At 37.6% G+C, this 20,535-nt stretch overlaps 1 protein-coding gene and 1 pseudogene across 5 annotated transcripts in view; both read left to right on the top strand.

Annotated features, from left to right (window-relative positions):
* LOC147581881 (keratin, type I cytoskeletal 18 pseudogene) overlaps window positions 1-9,763 on the top strand; it is a 36,874-nt pseudogene extending 27,111 nt beyond the window's left edge.
* The window catches only part of CCSER1 (coiled-coil serine rich protein 1), a 1,329,329-nt gene that overhangs the window by 1,189,118 nt on the left and 119,676 nt on the right, over window positions 1-20,535 (top strand). The window lies entirely within an intron of this gene.

The raw sequence follows: 20,535 nt of genomic DNA, 5'->3' as shown, positions 1-20,535 counted from the left end.
CAAATGCCTCTTCATTACAAAAAAAATGATAGAAAAGTGATGCTATAGAACATATTGACCTTAAAGGATTGTTGTGAGGATTAAATAAGATAGTCACCCATATAACGTGCCTGATCCATAGAGTACATTTCATCAATGCCCTTTTACTTCTCTCTCAAGGAAAAGTGAAATGGAAAATTTAATAGTATAAAAAGTTCAGCATGGTTTTGAACTAATGTTTAATGGGATTGAACACTAAAGAAAGGATTAGAAAATGGAAAGATTGTCGTGAATAGTCAACATAAGAGATAAGGAAGAGAGGAGATAGAAATTGCACAATTGTATTTTATAAACTGCATTGTTTTCCTCCTCACTTTTTATCTTATTCTCTCTCTCCTTCACACAAGCATTACCTACAGAAACTTTTACTTCCCGTCTATCCTTTGCCATTAGTCTAGAGTCATGGCTGGTTATTTGGATTCCTTTGGAAAGGAGAGGCTACAAACAGCTCCACTGGGTCTTTTCTTAGCATCTACAACTATGAATCTCTCTTAATTAAGAAGACTCGACTTCTCTATAAGTGTAGGCTAAATTCTATAACCTCCCTCTTTCACATGCAAATCCTAGAAGCTTCTCACAAGTGATTTATTTCACACTGACACATAAGAATAATGACAATTGGTAGGGTTCCATTTAGAGTCCTCCTTTATATAGTTTTGCTGGATCCCAGGCTCTTTTCAGTCTAGTGGCTTGATTAACATCTAAGATTTCAGAGTATCCCATTGGATTTCCTGTAGCCATCCAGCAGAAGGGAAAATAGACAGGGAATATTTGAGTAGGTTTTATGGGCCTAGAGGCTGCATTCACTTCTGCCCACATTCCGTTGGTCAAATCTTAGTCACTTGACTGTACTGATGTGCAACAAAACCCAGGAAAAGATACAGATGTTTGCATATCTAGCACCTAGATTGTAGCTAGCTTCTGCCATGATGATGATGATGATAATGATGATTGTTGATTTGGAATAATCATTATTATATATTGTCTCCTGAATGTGCACCTAAGATGTTCTGGATTAGAGAGAAATTAGTCACTAATAGCTGTTGTTGTCCCCCTTTACCCCGAAATTTATTCCTGTGTGTATAATGAAAGACAACTAGTAAAATCTCCTTTGTGAGTAACCTCACACTCCATGGTAGGTGAGGGAATGAAAGAAAATGGATTTTAGATGCCTGTATATGTAGAAAAGCTACCTTTAGGACATATCCCTAAAATAAGTGGGGAAATAAAACACAACAAAACAAAAACTTCTCTTCCCTGGAGATGGGAAGAAAAGGGTAAGGAGTTCTCACTCCAACCTTTTGGAATGTAAATGTCTCCAATGGGCAGGTAAATCCCCTTTATATGACCTAGATACATCTCCATGGTTCTGGGTCTCAGTCTCTTCAAATGTAAACACACATCTCCAGAGCTAGGTAAATATCTCTTGAGTTACCTCACTATCTATACATTGTAAATTGACTTCCCAAGCCTTGCACATGGCCCAAAACCTCAAAGTTCAACACAATATACTGAGAGTCAGCACACTGCAGGGATATTAAAATATTTTATCAGACTGCAATGATAATGATGTTGATAAGCTAATACTTATTGAGCACTTGTTATGCTTTAAAAACTATTTCAGTGTGTTACTTAGAATGTGTAGTATCGTAGTAATCTCTACAACCCAGGGAGATGACTAGCACTTGAATTGCATTTCACAGATGAGAAAACAAAGACAAAAATAAGTTATTAAAACACCTAAGATCCTATACAGGTAGAAAGTGGTACAGATGGGATTTGAATACAGTTTGATCCTAGAGTATGAGCTAAATATATGCTTCATTAAGAAAATGAAAATAGTAGTGGAACAACAAAGAAGGTTTGCACTGCTAAGCTCCTTCCTACAAGGTCCTTTCATCACACCTATTTGAGATTCCTGACTACCATAGCCCATTTGCCTTAGCTGCACTTTTATGGATTTTCATGGAGCTTTTTATGACCAGATAATGTAAACATATTTATGGGATTGATTCACAATTAGAATGCAAGTAACTTTGAGCCAGAGATTTTATCTTATTTATTGTTGCCCCCCCCCCCAAAAGCCTACCACAGTATCATACAGTATGAAGAGGTAGAAAATACCTCTTGGTAACTATTTTTTGGACAAATGATTAAAAACATATTTTGCATACACATGTAGCTAATACCTCATAAATAGTAATAGTCTATCCCTTTTTCCTCCTGAGGACCACAGTCTATTTGTGGAGTAAACCAGGGGAGAAGCAGATAATTGGTGAAAATACATTAATTATGGATGAATTAAGAAACATTTATCATCTATTTAGTCTGGTTAATCAGAAATTATAGTTTCAGTTTCTACTGATGCTTATTAAAACAAAATCACACTCATAATAAGGGATAAAAAGATATAGGGGAGGTGGCTCAAGCCTGAACCCTGGCATCTCATCTTCCTTCTAGAACAGTGTGAGCTTTACCACTCACTTCACCTTCTCCTCCAACTATCAGTCCCTGAACTCCATGCTGTCACACAGCCACTAGGTCCAGCCTCTCAGCAGTGAAGTCATAATCTATACCGATGCTGGGGGTCAGGCTCATGGATCTCGGTGTCCTATTTCACCAGCTTACAGGCCCACTGGGAGTCCTGGGGCATGGCTGCAGGGATGGCTGGGGGTCTGGTGGGTATAGGGTGCATCCAGGGTGAGAAGGAGACTATGTAAGACCCGAATGACTGTCTGCCCTTTTATATAGAGATGGTAAGGAACCAGAAGACTAATAACCAGGTACTAGAGATCAAAATCTGAGAACACCTGTAGAAGAAAGGAACCCAGGTCAGGGATGAGAGAATTACTTGAAGACCATCAAGATGCTGAGGGCCCAGATCTTTACAAAGTGTCTGGACAATGTCTGCATCATTTGTACAGATTGACAATGCCCATTTTCCTGCTGATTACTTTGTAGTCAAGTATGAGACGAACCTGGCCATGTGCCAATCTGTGAATAGTGACAACCATGGACTCCATAAGGTTTGATGACACCATTGTCACTTGGCTGCAGTTGGGCATGAAGATTGAGGATCACAAGGAAGATCTGCTCTTCATAAAGAACCACAAGGAGAAAGTAAAGGGTCTAAAAATCCAGATGGGCCAACTCTGGATTCACTATGGAGTTGGATACCCCTAATCTCAGGACCTCAGAAGGATCATGGCAGACAGGCAAGCCCAGTACCATGAGCTGGATTAGAAGAACCGAGAAGAGCTGGACAAGTACTGATCTTAGATGTTTGAGGAGAGCACCACAGTAGTCATAGCAGCTGAGATGATGCTCAGGGAGTGGAGATATATGGCCCAGTCCTTGGAGACTCACCTGGATTTGGTGAGAAATCTGAAGGCCAGTTTGAAGAACAACCTGAGGGAGGCAAGAGGCCTGCTCAGCCATGAAGATGGAGTAGCTCAGTGGGATCCTGCTGTACCTGGAGTTGGAGCTGTTCCAGATCTGGGCAGAAGGGTAGCACCACACCCATGTGTTGGAGGCCCTGATGTTCACCAGACTGGAGGCTGAGATCACCACCTACCACTGCCTGCTAGAACACACAGAGGACTTCAATCTTGGCAGCACCCTAGACAAATGCAACTCCATGTAAATCCTACAAAAGACCACCAACCTGCAGAATTGTGGAAGTCTAAGTGCCTGAGACCAGCAACACCAAAGTTTTGAGACTTTGAGGAAGCAGAAGCAGGGTACCCTTTGGGGAGCAGGAGGCCAACAAAAAGTTAAGTAAAAATCTATATATGTAGGAGAAAGTTGACTGTGCTAAAGAGTGAAATTTTTCTTCAGCGATAATATAGCTGTAAATTCAATATAGTCATTGCCCTAATTGTCATGAATTCTGAAGTAATAAAAATCCTGAATAAATGAGATTTTTTACCCTGAAATTGAAAGGGAATTATTTTAACTGACCTAGTTTCTTCTTTATCAGACAATTTAAATCCTTTTTTATTCATAACATTTTATTGAAATACAAGTCATTATATTCTTTATACGTGAAATATTGAAATCATTTTCTGAAACTTTACATCTTATTTTGCTAAACATGTCTATAAAATAAAGGAAAATATGAAGGTAATAAAACAATGGTTATGACCATAGGGATAGGTTATTTGATGAAAGGGAAGCAATCACAGTAGTAACTTTTATTAGTAATCCAAGAAATGAAGATGAATTCTTTTCCATTTTGGTTACATAGATATGTTCTCATGACATTTAAAAGTTTCTATTTAGAGTTAATGTTAATCATCAGAATTAACTTTAAAAATTATTAGGACTCATTTTAAATGATGGACTTAATTCTATAACTGAAAAAGGAATAAATCAGTTTACTTGAGAGGCGCAATAATGTTCTAGATACTAGAAACATCAGAAGAATAGAAAGTTGTATTGAAGGATTACTATATCTTAAAATGTAAATTAGTGACTCCTGTTTTAGTGATAATGATTAGGCTGTTATAATAAATAGTTCCCTTAATATTAAAGAGAATTAGGCAAAATTCAATCTTTTATCAAAATATATATAGTCTTATAATTTTTGCTTTACAAATCTTAAAGTTCACTGTTTGACATACTTTATTATTTTATTAGGAAGTCAGAAGGAAAAAGTAGTATACATTTAATTTATATGTGAAACATTCAGTGAAGAGTTATCTAATTGGTGTATTACAGATTTCAAATCTTTGAAAATGTACTATGTCTTTAAGCAAGACAAACTTTATATCATAGGAATCCTAATTATAAATTTGACATTTCGACTGAGAAATCCCACTGGCTCTCTATGAAATAAGGTAACAATAAGACAAGAAGTACTTTTAAAAATTTCTTCAATAAAGCCTGGCATTTAAAAACGTTATGATTTGGAAAAATACATATAGTATTTTTCTTTAAGGAAGACCTCTGGCTTAGTTTAAGTAGTCTTTTAGAAACTTGTCAATGAGTGTATGTTCATCTGTTTCTTTCTTGAAATTGGCATTTATTTTTTCTTTCTTGTCTTTTCATATCAATTTAAAGGGTGTGCTTAAAAGTTTAGAGTCCAAAAGAGGCATGGCACTGTAGTCCAACGCCTGGAGAACTTCCCTAAGTTGACCTAGGGAATACCCAACACTCTCTGTATAAATGCTTACATTGCTATGATTTCACTCACATGGATCAAGTTTAACCATAACCAACCTACATTAAATCGATGATATTTATCAAATATAAAAATCCACAAATTACTTTGAAAGGGGTAATAAGGTTAATTTTGTATGCTTTGGAAGAGAGTCAATAGTGACTCCCAGGTGCCTTTTACTGAGGGTGCAATTCTGGAAGAAGTTTAAAAAGTAAGAGCATGTTAAATTGAATGTTAAATTTGAGGTAACATAATGGATACTTATGTTTAAAGGTATTGTATAGATTATAGCCATTCAGTACCTTATTTCACATTAAAGCTTTCTAAGAAGGTTTTAAAAGCTGCTATGCTAATATTGAAGGTATTAAATCATTTATGGATGAGAATAATTTTATTGCCCCTTTCTCTAAATATTCTAACTCTATTCTAATGCAATTAACCTCTTTCACTTTATTAATAACATTTAGCTTGTAAAAGACTAAAATGGGGAGGAAAACATCAAAATAAAGGAAACCTTGCCAGCACCACTGTATATTATATAGTATAGGAGGGATGGCAAATGGATTTTATCTCTCATGCCTATTGATAGATTGGTAATGGCTACCAGAAGGACTGTGTACGAAGGAAGCTTAGGTTGAATATAATCTCAGAAGAGAGAATAATTATTAACATACATTTGCTATGGGTTCTTGATATTTGCCATCTGCCAGTAGATCTTTGATTTTTGCAAGAGACATTTATAGGACCTCTGTGAATTTCCCTTTTCAAATCAGAACATGTAATTTTACCCCCCCTAAAAACAAGTATATATAGGCAAAGAATAAGTACTACTGAGAGATGAATATCAGTCCATATGTTTTGCTCATTTGCCAGCTTAGAAACTCACTCTTGCACATCTTAATGTATGTGATTCAAATTTAGGTCTCAGGAAAATTATAAATTAGCTTGTAGATGTTCGGGTTGAAAGTGCAACTGTTCGATGTGTAAATAAAGAAGGTACTTTTATAAATACTGCTCAAATGACTTTTCCAGTGCCATCAGTAAAAATATTATTTTACTGATTTGTCTAATTAAATAATATTTACTTAAAATCCAAATCATGCTGCTAACTGGGCCAAGATTTTTCAAATGAGGAAAGACCAAGCCCTTTTTCTCCTACCATAAATTGGGAACACTGCCCAGTGCACCATCTTCAAAGCACACGAAAAGGTGACAAGCAGGGGAGGTATTAAGGATGAATTTAAGATGCAAAGCATCACAAGAAAACTCTCTATAGCCTCATCTCCAAATTTGGAAGATAATAACACCATTAGGAAAAATGACTACGTTGTGAAAAACCAATCTGACATCTATACCACCCATGTCGTCTACCCAAATGAGTTGCAGGATGCTGTGCACAGCCAGCTGAAACAGCCAGACCTACACCTAAGAGGTGAGATCATTCAGGTTCACGGTGACCCAGCCACACCACACGGATCTGGAGGTGCTGGGCTCACAGTTGTCATGAGGTAATATGGATAGGCCATTTAAAGAGCTGTGATGACTCCTCGCTCCCCCCGCCACAGTCTGTTTGTTTTGCTTCATGCAGTAAACAATTCTCTCACTAGAACTGGCAGTACTTGGTGGTGAGATTCTTTTCCCTTTGAACCGATTTAGGAGGCTTTTGAAGGCATTAAGAAGACTGTGTGTGTACTCAGATTATCATTTTTCGTGTGTGTGTGTGTGTGTGTGTGTGTGTGTGTGTGTGTCTGGCACAATTATGTGTTTTTGTCGTGTTACCTAAAAACATCTGAAGATTTTTTAAGTCCTTAGTAAGAAGTTACTAGGTTTCACTTTACAATTCGGGTGCGATTGGAACACGTGAAAGCAGTGACCTCTTTTTCATTGTTTTTAAATGACTTGGAGCTTTTGTTTACCTGGTGAATTTCCAATTCACTTGTACCTTATCAATTTGTCACTTTGCCAACTGGTGAGCTTTAATTTTAAGGCTTCACTGAAGCTTTCTTGAGACAGGCTATTATGATAGCATCTCTGTTAAGTGCTGCAATATGACAAGCTTCCAAGGCAGTTGTAAAACAATTATAACTGCCACTAAAATGCCTTGGCTGGGATTGATATTAAAATGAACAAAGGGAACTCAAGAATCTCACTTGAGCCTGTAGTGCTTTCTGGGTGAACATTTTTTCCACCCAGATCAATCAACAGTAACTCCGATTTTTTTTTTTTTTTGGACTGATTAGAAGTATACAAGCCTCTCTGTGCCAGATGAAATCGACAAACTCTATTTATAAATGTTAAATATAATCTGAAGTTATAATATTTTTACTAAAAATTGTTTTTCATAATTAAAATGACAGATTTTGTGTTTGAATGAAAATGTCTGCTATCATAACAACTGACGTCATGGCATCATTATATTTATTTCCAATAACAGGACACTCTCATGGGCATAAACCACCCAACTGGCTATGTTATAGTTTTTTAGGTCCCCTATATAACATAAAGACAGAGACAGGTCTAGTTGATAGAATGTTAAAGATTTTATTGACCACTTGTTTCCTTAGCAGTACCACAGAGGCAGGTTGTAACCTGTGACATGACTTAACTAGAGGAGGAAACAAAAAAAAAATAATATAAGGTAGTTTACATGAACATTATTTCTCCTGGAAACTATTCTCTCCTCTTTATCCATCATCACTACAGTTTATATCAACTAATAGTTAACTAGAACTATGAATAAAATAGATGGGTAAATTACTGATGGATGCCTTTTCTGAAATTCTGTTTCCTTCAATGACAATCTGTGATCTTTGCTATCCCCAGTTAAGTTGTGCTTACTACCAACTCCAGATTCCTCTGTTTCATGATATTTTATAGTCCTGTGTTCTGCCAATGCCTATATTATGTGGTATTAGGGGGAAACATAATTCTTTGCTTCAACCAGCTCCAGACAAAATCTGCAGAACTTCTTGAGATGGGCAAACATATGGAATGCGAGTAAAGTTATTCTTCATCATAAACATTTTTAACTCGTGAAAAAGATAACTTAAAAAGGCCATATGCTTTAAGAAAGTAATTTTATTATGGAAGCTTCTGAGTAGGGCATACAAAGAGGAAAAAAAAATCTGGTATTTTAAAATTGTCATGAAGCTTAGTGTCTTACACAGTCAACACTATTTCTCATACGGTATTCTCCTTGAAGTCCTTTGCAGTAGAAATCACAAAAGGCCAGAAAACAAGTAGTGGTCTCATTAGACAGACACTGTAGGTTTGTTCTTCAATCGGGCTAGGATGTTTTAGTCATGGGTTAGAAGTAATATATTAAAGTGAAAACAATAGAGTTTTGGGGAGTCAAAGAGAGCTAGATTAAAATGCCAGTCCTACAAATTAGTAGCTCTTTCATCTTGGAAATTCATTTGAACTTTTAATTTTAGTTTTCCATTTTTATAAAGATCGTGATACATGCTTTTTAGGGTTATTGTGAGGATAAATTAAAAGACAAATTTGAAGAGCCTAGCCCAATGCCTGCCACATACCCAGCCCTCAGAAAACCATGGCTATTAATTTTAGTATTAGTATGAGACTCAGTATGAAGTGTATGGATAGTATGGATCTCTTATCTCATTTACCTAGATTTATTCCATATATTCATCCTGAGATGGCGGGCTACATACAGAAGACAGAATGATAAAATTTTCACGTTATTAATGTCAATAAAAGCACTTGCCCCAAAACAATAGTGACTTGGATAGTATTTATGTATCAAATTTTCAGGTTGATAAATATATAGATATTTTTGTGCTAGAGGGCTAACGTGTTCACCTCTTTTATTTTACAAATTAAAGGAAAATCAATAGTTCAGATAATAAAATGATAGATTCAAGGTGAAAAATTGTAACTACATTCCAGTTTTCTTGACCATTGGAACAATGATTTTAATTAATTAGGTGGCACACACCCAGATAACATTTATTGGTTTGCAAGTTTGTAGATGTTATTTATAATCATGAAAAGGAATCTAGAAGTCATGGTGCAATGCTTTCTGAAAACTGTATCACAAAACCTGACATATCTCAAGCTTCTTCTAGAACTAATACTTTAATCAATTTCCATTTAACCAACTTGCTCAAATGACTAACTTCAATTTCTTCTAGAAAATGAAATACCCTGACAGATTATCCTTGCAGATTGTAAATTTAGACCTATTCAGCTCTATTTAGCTGTTGGGCAATTCCACTATCTGTGCCAGTGAAATCATTTGCTTATCTAGAATCAGTTTTACTCCTTGACATTAATCTTAGCAATGTTTTTTTTTGGATTTAATGTTGAAAGCAAAAATAAACAAGTTGGACTACATCAAACTAAAAAGCTTCTGCACAGCAAAAGGAACCATCAATGAAATGAAAAGGCAAATTGCGGAGTGGGAGAAAATATTTGCCAGTCATATATCTGATAAAGAGTTAATATAATAATAATAATAATAATAAAAACCTCACACAACTCGATAGCAAAAAGTCCCCAAATAACCCAATTAAAAAATGGGCAGAGAAACTGAAATGACATTTTTTCTTTTTTTTTTTTTTTTTTTTTTTTTTATTTATATATGAAATTTATTGTCAAATTGGTTTCCATACAACACCCAGTGCTCATCCCAAAAGGTGCCCTCCTCAGTACCCATCACCCACCCTCTCCTCCCTCCCACCCCCCATCAACCCTTAGTTTGTTCTCAGTTCTCAACAGTCTCTTATGCTTTGGCTCTCTCCCACTCTAACCTCTTTTTTTTTTTTTTTTTTTTTTTTTTTTTTTTTTTTTTTTTTTTTTTTGTTCCCCTCCCCCATGGGTTTCTCTTAAGTTTCTCAGGATCCACATAAGAGTGAAACCATATGGTATCTGTCTTTCTCTGTATGGCTTATTTCACTTAGCATCACACTCTCCAGTTCCATCCACGTTGCTACAAAAGGCCATATTTCATTTTTTCTCATTGCCACGTAGTACTCCATTGTGTATATAAACCACAATTTCTTTATCCATTCATCAGTTGATGGACATTTAGGCTCTTTCCATAATTTGGCTATTGTTGAGAGTGCTGCTATGAACATTGGGGTACAAGTGCCCCTATGCATCAGTACTCCTGTGTCCCTTGGATAAATTCCTAGCAGTGCTATTGCTGGGTCATAGGGTAGGTCTATTTTTAATTTTCTGAGGAACCTCCACACTGCTTTCCAGAGCGGCTGAACCAATTTGCATTCCCACCAACAGTGCAAGAGGGTTCCCGTTTCTCCACATCCTCTCCAGCATCTATAGTCTCCTGATTTGTTCATTTTGGCCACTCTGACTGGCGTGAGGTGACATCTGAGTGTGGTTTTGATTTGTATTTCCCTGATAAGGAGCGACGCTGAACATCTTTTCATGTGCCTGTTGGCCATCCGGATGTCTTCTTTAGAGAAGTGTCTATTCATGTTTTCTGCCCATTTCTTCACTGGGTTATTTGCTTTTCGGGTGTGGAGTTTGGTGAGCTCTTTATAGATTTTGGATACTAGCCCTTTGTCCGATATGTCATTTGCAAATATCTTTTCCCATTCCGTTGGTTGCCTTTTAGTTTTGTTGGTTGTTTCCTTTGCTGTGCAGAAGCTTTTTATCTTCATAAGGTCCCAGGAATTCACTTTTGCTTTTAATTCCCTTGCCTTTGGGGATGTGTCGAGTAAGAGATTGCTACGGCTGAGGTCAGAGAGGTCTTTTCCTGCTTTCTCCTCTAAGGTTTTGATGGTTTCCTGTCTCACATTCAGGTCCTTTATCCATTTTGAGTTTATTTTTGTGAATGGTGTGAGAAAGTGGTCTAGTTTCAACCTTCTGCATGTTGCTGTCCAGTTCTCCCAGCACCATTTGTTAAAGAGACTGTCTTTTTTCCATTGGATGTTCTTTCCTGCTTTGTCAAAGATGAGTTGGCCGTACGTTTGTGGGTCTAGTTCTGGGGTTTCTATTCTATTCCATTGGTCTATGTGTCTGTTTTGGTGCCAATACCATGCTGTCTTGATGATGACAGCTTTGTAGTAGAGGCTAAAGTCTGGGATTGTGATGCCTCCTGCTTTGGTCTTCTTCTTCAAAATTACTTTGGCTATTCGGGGCCTTTTGTGGTTCCATATGAATTTTAGGATTGCTTGTTCTAGTTTCGAGAAGAATGCTGGTGCAATTTTGATTGGGATTGCATTGAATGTGTAGATAGCTTTGGGTAGTATTGACATTTTGACAATATTTATTCTTCCAATCCATGAGCAGGGAATGTCTTTCCATTTCTTTAAATCTTCTTCAATTACCTTCATAAGCTTTCTATAGTTTTCAGCATACAGATCCTTTACATCTTTGGTTAGATTGATTCCTAGGTATTTTATGCTTCTTGGTGCAATTGTGAATGGGATCAGTTTCTTTATTTGTCTTTCTGTTGCTTCATTGTTAGTGTATAAGAATGCAACTGATTTCTGTACATTGATTTTGTATCCTGCAACTTTGCTGAATTCGTGTATCAGTTCTAGCAGACTTTTGGTGGAGTCTATCGGATTTTCCATGTATAATATCATGTCATCTGCAAAGAGCGAAAGCTTGACTTCATCTTTGCCAATTTTGACGCCTTTGATTTCCTTCTGTTGTCTGATTGCTGATGCTAGAACTTCCAGCACTATGTTAAACAACAGCGGTGAGAGTGGGCATCCCTGTCGTGTTCCTGATCTCAGGGAAAAAGCTCTCAGTTTTTCCCCGTTGAGGATGATGTTAGCTGTGGGCTTTTCATAAATGGCTTTTATGATCTTTAAGTATGTTCCTTCTATCCCGACTTTCTCAAGAGTTTTTATTAAGAAAGGGTGCTGGATTTTGTCAAAGGCCTTTTCTGCATCGATTGACAGGATCATATGGTTCTTCTCTTTTTTTTTGTTAATGTGATGTATCACGTTGATTGATTTGCGAATGTTGAACCAGCCCTGCATCCCAGGAATGAATCCCACTTGATCATGGTGAATAATTCTTTTTATATGCCGTTGAATTCGATTTGCTAGTATCTTATTGAGAATTTTGGCATCCATATTCATCAGGGATATTGGCCTGTAGTTCTCTTTTTTTACTGGGTCTCTGTCTGGTTTAGGAATCAAAGTAATACTGGCTTCATAGAATGAGTCTGGAAGTTTTCCTTCCCTTTCTATTTCTTGGAATAGCTTGAGAAGGATAGGTATTATCTCTGCTTTAAATGTCTGGTAGAACTCCCCTGGGAAGCCATCTGGTCCTGGACTCTTATTTGTTGGGAGATTTTTGATAACCGATTCAATTTCTTCGCTGGTTATGGGTCTGTTCAAGCTTTCTATTTCCTCCTGATTGAGTTTTGGAAGAGTGTGGGTGTTCAGGAATTTGTCCATTTCTTCCAGGTTGTCCAATTTGTTGGCATATAATTTTTCATAGTATTCCCTGATAATTGTTTGTATCTCTGAGGGATTGGTTGTAATCATTCCATTTTCATTCATGATTTTATCTATTTGGGTCATCTCCCTTTTCTTTTTGAGAAGCCTGGCTAGAGGTTTGTCAATTTTGTTTATTTTTTCAAAAAACCAACTCTTGGTTTCATTGATCTGCTCTACAGTTTTTTTAGATTCTATATTGTTTATTTCTGCTCTGATCTTTATTATTTCTCTTCTTCTGCTGGGTTTAGGCTGCCTTTGCTGTTCTGCTTCTATTTCCTTTAGGTGTGCTGTTAGATTTTGTATTTGGGATTTTTCTTGTTTCTGGAGATAGGCCTGGATTGCAATGTATTTTCCTCTCAGGACTGCCTTTGCTGCGTCCCAAAGCGTTTGGATTGTTGTATTTTCATTTTCGTTTGTTTCCATATATTTTTTAATTTCTTCTCTAATTGCCTGGTTGACCCACTCATTCGTGAGTAGGGTGTTCTTTAACCTCCATGCTTTTGGAGGTTTTCCAGACTTTTTTCTGTGGTTGATTTCAAGCTTCATAGCGTTGTGGTCTGAAAGTATGCATGGTATGATTTCAATTCTTGTAAACTTATGAAGGGCTGTTTTGTGACCCAGTATATGATCTATCTTGGAGAATGTTCCATGTGCACTCGAGAAGAAAGTATATTCTGTTGCTTTGGGATGCAGAGTTCTAAATATATCTGTCAAGTCCATCTGATCCAATGTCTCATTCAGGGCCCTTGTTTCTTTATTGATCGTGTGTCTAGATGATCTATCCATTTCTGTAAGTGGGGTGTTAAAGTCCCCTGCAATTACCACATTCTTATCAATAAGGTTGCTTGTGTTTATGAGTAATTGTTTTATATATTTGGGCGCTCCGGTATTCGGCGCATAGACATTTATAATTGTTAGCTCTTCCTGATGGATAGACCCTGTCACTATTATATAATGTCCTTCTTCATCTCTTGTTACAGCCTTTAGTTTAAAGTCTAGTTTGTCTGATATAAGTATGGCTACTCCAGCTTTCTTTTGGCTTCCAGTAGCATGATAAATAGTTCTCCATCCCCTCACTCTCAATCTAAAGGTGTCCTCAGGTCTAAAATGAGTCTCTTGTAGACAGCAAATAGATGGGTCTTGTTTTTTTATCCATTCTGATACCCTATGTCTTTTGGTTGGCGCATTTAGTCCATTTACATTCAGTGTTATTATAGAAAGATATGGGTTTAGAGTCATTGTGATGTCTGTATGTTTTATGCTTGTAGTGATGTCTCTGGTACTTTGTCTCACAGGGTCCCCCTTAGGATGTCTTGTAGGGCTGGTTTAGTGGTGACAAATTCCTTCAGTTTTTGTTTGTTTGGGAAGACCTTTATCTCTCCTTCGATTCTAAATGACAGACTTGCTGGATAAAGGATTCTCGGCTGCATATTTTTTCTGTCTAGCACACTGAAAATCTCGTGCCAATTCTTTCTGGCCTGCCAAGTTTCAAAAGAGAGATCAGTCACGAGTCTTATAGGTCTCCCTTTATATGTGAGGGCACGTTTACCCCTTGCTGCTTTCAGAATTTTCTCTTTATCCTTGTATTTTGCCAGTTTCACTATGATATGTCGTGCAGAAGATCGATTCAAGTTACGTCTGAAGGGAGTTCTCTGTGCCTCTTGGATTTCAATGCCTTTTTCCTTCCCTAGTTCAGGGAAGTTCTCAGCTATTATTTCTTCAAGTACCCCTTCAGCACCTTTCCCTCTCTCTTCCTCCTCTGGGATACCAATGATGCGTATATTATTTCTTTTTAGTGTATCACTTAGTTCTCTAATTTTCCCCTCATATTCCTGGATTTTTTTATCCCTCTTTTTCTCAGCTTCCTCTTTTTCCATAACTTTATCTTCTAGTTCACCTATTCTCTCCTCTGCCTCTTCAATCCGAGCCGTGGTGGTTTCCATTTTGTTATGCATTTCGTTTAAAGCGTTTTTCAGCTCCTCGTGACTGTTCCTTAGTCCCTTGATCTCTGTAGCAAGAGATTCTCTGCTGTCCGCTATACTGTTTTCAAGCCCAGCGATTAATTTTATGACTATTATTCTAAATTCACTTTCTGTTATATTATTTAAGTCCTTTTTGATCAGCTCATTAGCTGTTGTTATTTCCTGGAGATTCTTCTGAGGGGAATTCTTCCGCTTGGTCATTTTGGATAGTCCCTGGCGTGGTGAGGACCTGCAGGGCACTTCCCCTGTGCTGTGGTGTATAACTGGAGTTGGTGGGCGGAGCCGCAGTCAGACCTGATGTCTGCTCCCAGCCCACCGCTGGGGCCACAGTCAGACTGGTGCGTGCCTTCTCTTCCCCTCTCCTAGGGGCGGGATTCACTGTGGGGTGGGGTGGTCTGTCTGGGCTACTTGCACACTGCCAGGCTTGTGATGCTGGGGATCTGGCGTCTTAGCTGGGGTGGGTAGGCAAGGTGCACAGGGGCAGGAGGGGCAGGCTTAGCTTGCTTCTCCTTAGGTGATCCACTTCAGGAGGGGCCCTGTGGCAGCAGGAGGGAGTCAGATCCGCTGCCGGAGGTTTGGCTCCGCAGAAGCGCAGAGTTGGGTGTTTGCGCGGAGCGAGCAAGTTCCCTGGCAGGAACTGGTTCTCTTTGGGATTTTGGCTGGGGGATGGGCGGGGAAGATGGCGCTGGCGAGCGCCTTTGTTCCCCACCAAACTGAGCTCTGTCGTCCGGGGGCTCAGCAGCTCTCCTTCCCTTTGTCCTCCAGCCTTCCCGCTTTCTGAGCAGAGCTGTTAACTTATGACCTCCCAGCCGCTAAGTCGCGCTTGCTGTCGGAACACAGTCCGTCAGGCCCCTCCGCTTTTTGCAAGCCAGACTCGGGGGCTCTGCTTGGCCGGCGAGCCGCCCCTCCGCCCCGGCTCCCTCCCGCCAGTCCGTGGAGCGCGCACCGCCTCGCCGCCCTTCCTACCCTCTTCCGTGGGCCTCTCGTCTGCGCTTGGCTCCGGCGACTCCGTTCTGGTAATCCTCTGGTGGTTTTCTGGGTTATTTAGGCAGGTGTGGGTGGAATCTAAGTGATCAGCAGGACGCGCGGTGAGCCCAGCGTCCTCCTACGCCGCCATCTTCCTCCAAGCTCCGAAATGACATTTTTTCTAAAGAAGACATACAAATTGACAACTGATACATGGAATGGTGCTCAACACCACTAATCATCAAGGAAATGCAAATGAAAATCATAACAATATATCACCTCCTGTTAGAGTGGTTATCATAAAAAGACAAGAAATAATATGTGTTGGCAAGTATGTGGAGAAAAGGGAGCCCTTGTGCACTGTTGGTAGAAATATGAATTGGTGCAACAACTATAGAAAACAGTAAGGAACTGCTTGAAAAATTAACAATTGAACTACCATATAATCCACTAATACCACTTTTGGGTATGTATGCAAAATAAATAAAATCAGGACCTCCAAGAAATGTCTGTACTCCCATGTTCTTTGGGTATTATTCACAATACCCAAGAGATGGAAACAACCTAAGTGTCTGTCAACAGACAAATGGATAAAGAAGATGTGGCATACATGTAAAGTGAAATATCATTTAGACATGAGAAAGAGGGAAATCCTGCCATTTGTGACAACATGGATGGACCTTAAAGACATTATGCTAAGTGAAATAAATCAGACAGAAAGACACACTGTATAATATCACCTCTGTGTGGAATCTGAAAAAGTCAAACTTAGAACCAGAGACTGGAATAGTGGTTACCAAGGCCCAGGATGTGAGGGGAATGGGGAACCCATGGTCAGAGTATAAAATTTCAGTTGTAAGATGAGTAAGTTCTGGGAATCTAATGTACAGCACGGTGATTATAGTTGATGATACTGTATTGTATACACTTGAAAGTTGCTAAGAGAGTATATCTAAAATGTTCTCACTACAAAAAAGCAATGGTAATTATGTGACATAATGGAGGTATTAGCTAATGCTATGGTGGCAATCATTTTGCAATACATAAATGTATCAAATCAACAAGTATAGTCAAACTTACACAATATGGCAATTATCTCAATATGACTAAGGAAAAAACTTTTTTATTAATCCTAAATATATAAGTAAATGAATTGTATTTGTCATAGAAAAATGTGTCATTTAATTAAGTATTGTACAAAATTATTTCCAAAATATAAATAGACCATTTTTTTAACTTCTTTTTTTTAAAGTTTTTATTTTAATTCCAGTTAGTTAACATACAGTGTTATATTAGTTTCAGGTATATGATATAGTGATTCAACAATTCCATACAACACCTGGTGCTCATCATGACAAGTGCATTCCTTGATCCCATCACCTATTTAACAATCCCCATTTCACCCATCACCCTCCCCCCACCCCATCTCTCCTGGTAACCATCATTTTGTTCTCTAAGAATCTGTTGCTTGGTTTGCCTTTCTCTTTTGTTTTCCCCCTATGTTCATGCTGTGTTTCTTAATTTCCACATATGAATGAAATCATATGGGATTTGTTTTTCTCTGACTTAAATTTCACATAGGATTATACTCTCTAGCCCCATCTATATCATTGCAAATGGGAATATTTCATTTTTAAGGCTGTATTATATATATTTATATATGTATATTCCAGGTTCAAATTCTAGGGAAATAATGTGCCCCGTTATAAATGAGTAGATGGATATCTGGGTTGTTTGGCAGTATAACATGAGCTCCCAAACAGTCCTGCCTAAGCAACTAGCTGATCTCTTGAGAATCTTCACCACTGTGCTTGTGATTTTAACTTCAACATACTTGTTCAATAAATACTGTTCAGTCTTAATCTTCCTGTCTGTGAAGATGTTTACATCACTAAATTCAGAAATTCCCCTAGCTACTCTTAATTTATTTTTCTTTGAAACCTCTACACCAATCTTAATCTTTAGTCAAATTGAATTTTATATGGCATTTCTAAACCAACTGAAAAACACTGTATTCAGTTTAGTCAAACTTGTTCTTACTACAGAACCTTGAACTGCTGCTCACTCTATTCTTAGATCTTGTCATAACTTACATCTTTACATATTCCAGGTCCAATGTCAACTCCTCAAAGGCTTTTCCTGATTAACTTTGTTATAGTGACTGCTCATTCCCCAGCCTCAGTCACCACTGCATAGAAAAATGGCTGACAATACTTTGGATCAGTGAATATGTCTTTCCTAAACAAAATCAATGAGTCATTGAATCAGTCTTGAATCCTTTGATATGTGAAGAATGAGAGTAACAATTTTTTTTTAATTTCATACTTATCCTTACATTTTCATGTCTTAAATAAACATTGGCTGAAAATTATAGACAATATCTAATTACTTTCCTATAAAATACAACATTTATGAATTTATGAAGCCTCTTATTTGAAAACAAGTGCTTCTTAGCTTCCCAGGGATTCACCTGTCAATGATGTACTTTGGTGTATCTCTAAGTATGGTCCCCAAAACCACAGCATTAAGATTGCTAGAAAATTATTAGAAATGCAAATTTTGGACTCCATCCCAGAATGACTGAATCAGGAACACTGGAGGTGGGGTCCAGTTATCTGTATTTTAACAGAACCTTAGATGACTCTTTTGTGAACCACTGGTTTACTTAATCAAAAGTCTAAATCTAAATTTATGGCTATTAGAATTAAAATAGTATCTTTGCCGGGGTGCCTGGGTGGCTCAGTCAGTTGAGCGTCCGACTTCAGCTCAGGTCATAATCTCACGGTTTTTGAGTTCGAGCCCTGCGTCGGGCTCTGTGCTGACAGCTCAGAGCCTGGAGCCTGGAGCCTGGAGCCCGCTTCTGATTCTGTGTCTCCCTCTCTCTTTGCCCCTCCCATGCTCATGCTCTGTCTCTCTCTGTCTCTCAATAATAAATAAACTTTAAAATTTTTTTTTAAGAAAAGAAAAGCAAAAAAAATAATATCTTTGCCATTTCAATATAATTGGACTTCTTCAATGTTTTAGAACCTACCGATATAATTGTAGAAAATCAATCTTATATCACTCTGATTTATAATTCCATTCACATGCTTGGCATCTCAAAATGATCCAAGAGCCCTATACCTAACTTCTTAGCTAAAAGTCAATGTAGACTTGGGTTCATTTCCTGATACATGGATAAAAAGCTATTTCCCATTACATTTCTTTGGTATTGGACAGGAAAAAATGAATAAGAAATGACAATAACCCAGTACCAATTTATCAACCTTGCTGTCATTTCTTAAATATCATTTTCACAAATGCATTATTACAGCGCTCTACTAGAGGACAAAGGGATGATTTGGCAAGCTCCAAAAAGACTCTTAAATGTCGGGGAAAATATTTTGTTCCAGAATCATGACAGATTTATGCTATGAATAAATGTTTGAAATTCAGATAATATATGTCACCATTCTTTTGTGGCACAAAGACAGTAGAATTATAAGAGAGAAACCTCATTGTTTTTCTACTGACAAAAATATAGGTCTGTTTGAAAAAGGAAATAAGTAGCATGTATTAGTGAAGAAGCAGGAGCCAATGATTGAGGATGCTTCTGGCTTTCATCTCCACCTGTAGTGAACTCACTTGTATTCTTCTTGCCCTACAAACAGAAATGAAAATATTACCTAATGTTTGCAAGCTGCCCATGTTGTCAAAATATTTCTTCTGAGTAACATACTATGCTTAAAGAAGATCATTACTAATATATTGAAGCAACATCTTTCTAGTTTAACAGAAATTCTGTTTTCTTAAATACAGCAGTTTATTTCTGCCTTTTCATATTTTGACTATATCTTTATCTTTTTTTTTTTTTACATTTTTTTAAATGTTTATTTTTGAGAGGCAGAGATAGAGCATGAGCAGGGGAGGGGCAGAACGAGAGGGAGACACAGAATCCCAAGCAGGCTTCAGGCTCTGAGCTGGCAGCACAGAGCCCAATGTGGGGCTTGAACCCATGAACCATGAGATCATGACCTGAGCCAAAGTCGGACGCTTAACTGACTGAGCCACCCAGATGCCCCTATATCTTTATCTTCTAATGGAAAGTATGAAGTTAAAAATAAAAATTTCTGTAATTAAAATCATTTGGAAATAAAATTGAGAAATTGTATATAAATATAAAAATAATGACTAATAAGGACTTCATTTTGAATGCACACACACATACATATAAATACATATTTTGAAAATAATGAAATAAAGGTTCTCACTATGGTAGGGAAACTGGATTTATGACAAAATAGAACTCAAAACCATTTTGTTTTTTTCTTAATTTCAGACTATGAATTCATTCTTTTAGACCATTTTGTGTATACCCCAGTTCACTTAACTATAATTACTGAGAATTCCATTTTTCATATGATCTAAAAATTTTTCATTAACATATTAATAGTGTATGATGCAACCTTGTTTAATATGAATAAAATATATTCTATAAGTTTTTGATATTTGATATTTTGCATTATCAGTTGTATGGAAATTTCTTTTTTTCTTTATTTCTTTATTTATGGGAGAGAGAGAGGCAGACAGACAGACAGAGTGTGAGTGGTGAAGGGGCAGAGAGAGGGAGACACAGAATCTGAAGCAGGCTCCAGGCTCTGAGCTCTCAGCACAGAGCCCGACATGGGGCTTAAACTCACAAACTGTGATGTCATGACCTGAGTGGAAGTCTGACATTTAACCAACTGAGCCACCCAGGAACCCCTGGAAATTTATTTCTTATAAATTACTTCTAAATTATGGGGCATATACATGGAGAGAGGGCATACTTTGATTCTTCCTCTGAATAAATAATAGACACATAGTCCTATTGATAAGATCATAGGTATAACATGGCTTGAAATAATGTCTTTGTACAAAGTACACTTCTTCAAAGTATTATAATGACCAACAAAACTTTTGGCCT

The sequence above is a fragment of the Puma concolor genome, chromosome B1 (genome assembly GCF_028749965.1).
Source record: "Puma concolor isolate L17-30 chromosome B1, mPumCon1.1.hap2, whole genome shotgun sequence".
NCBI classification, from domain to species: Eukaryota; Metazoa; Chordata; class Mammalia; order Carnivora; family Felidae; genus Puma; species Puma concolor.
Note: the sequence above shows the minus strand (reverse complement) of the source record. Positions and strands in the feature narration are given on the sequence as shown.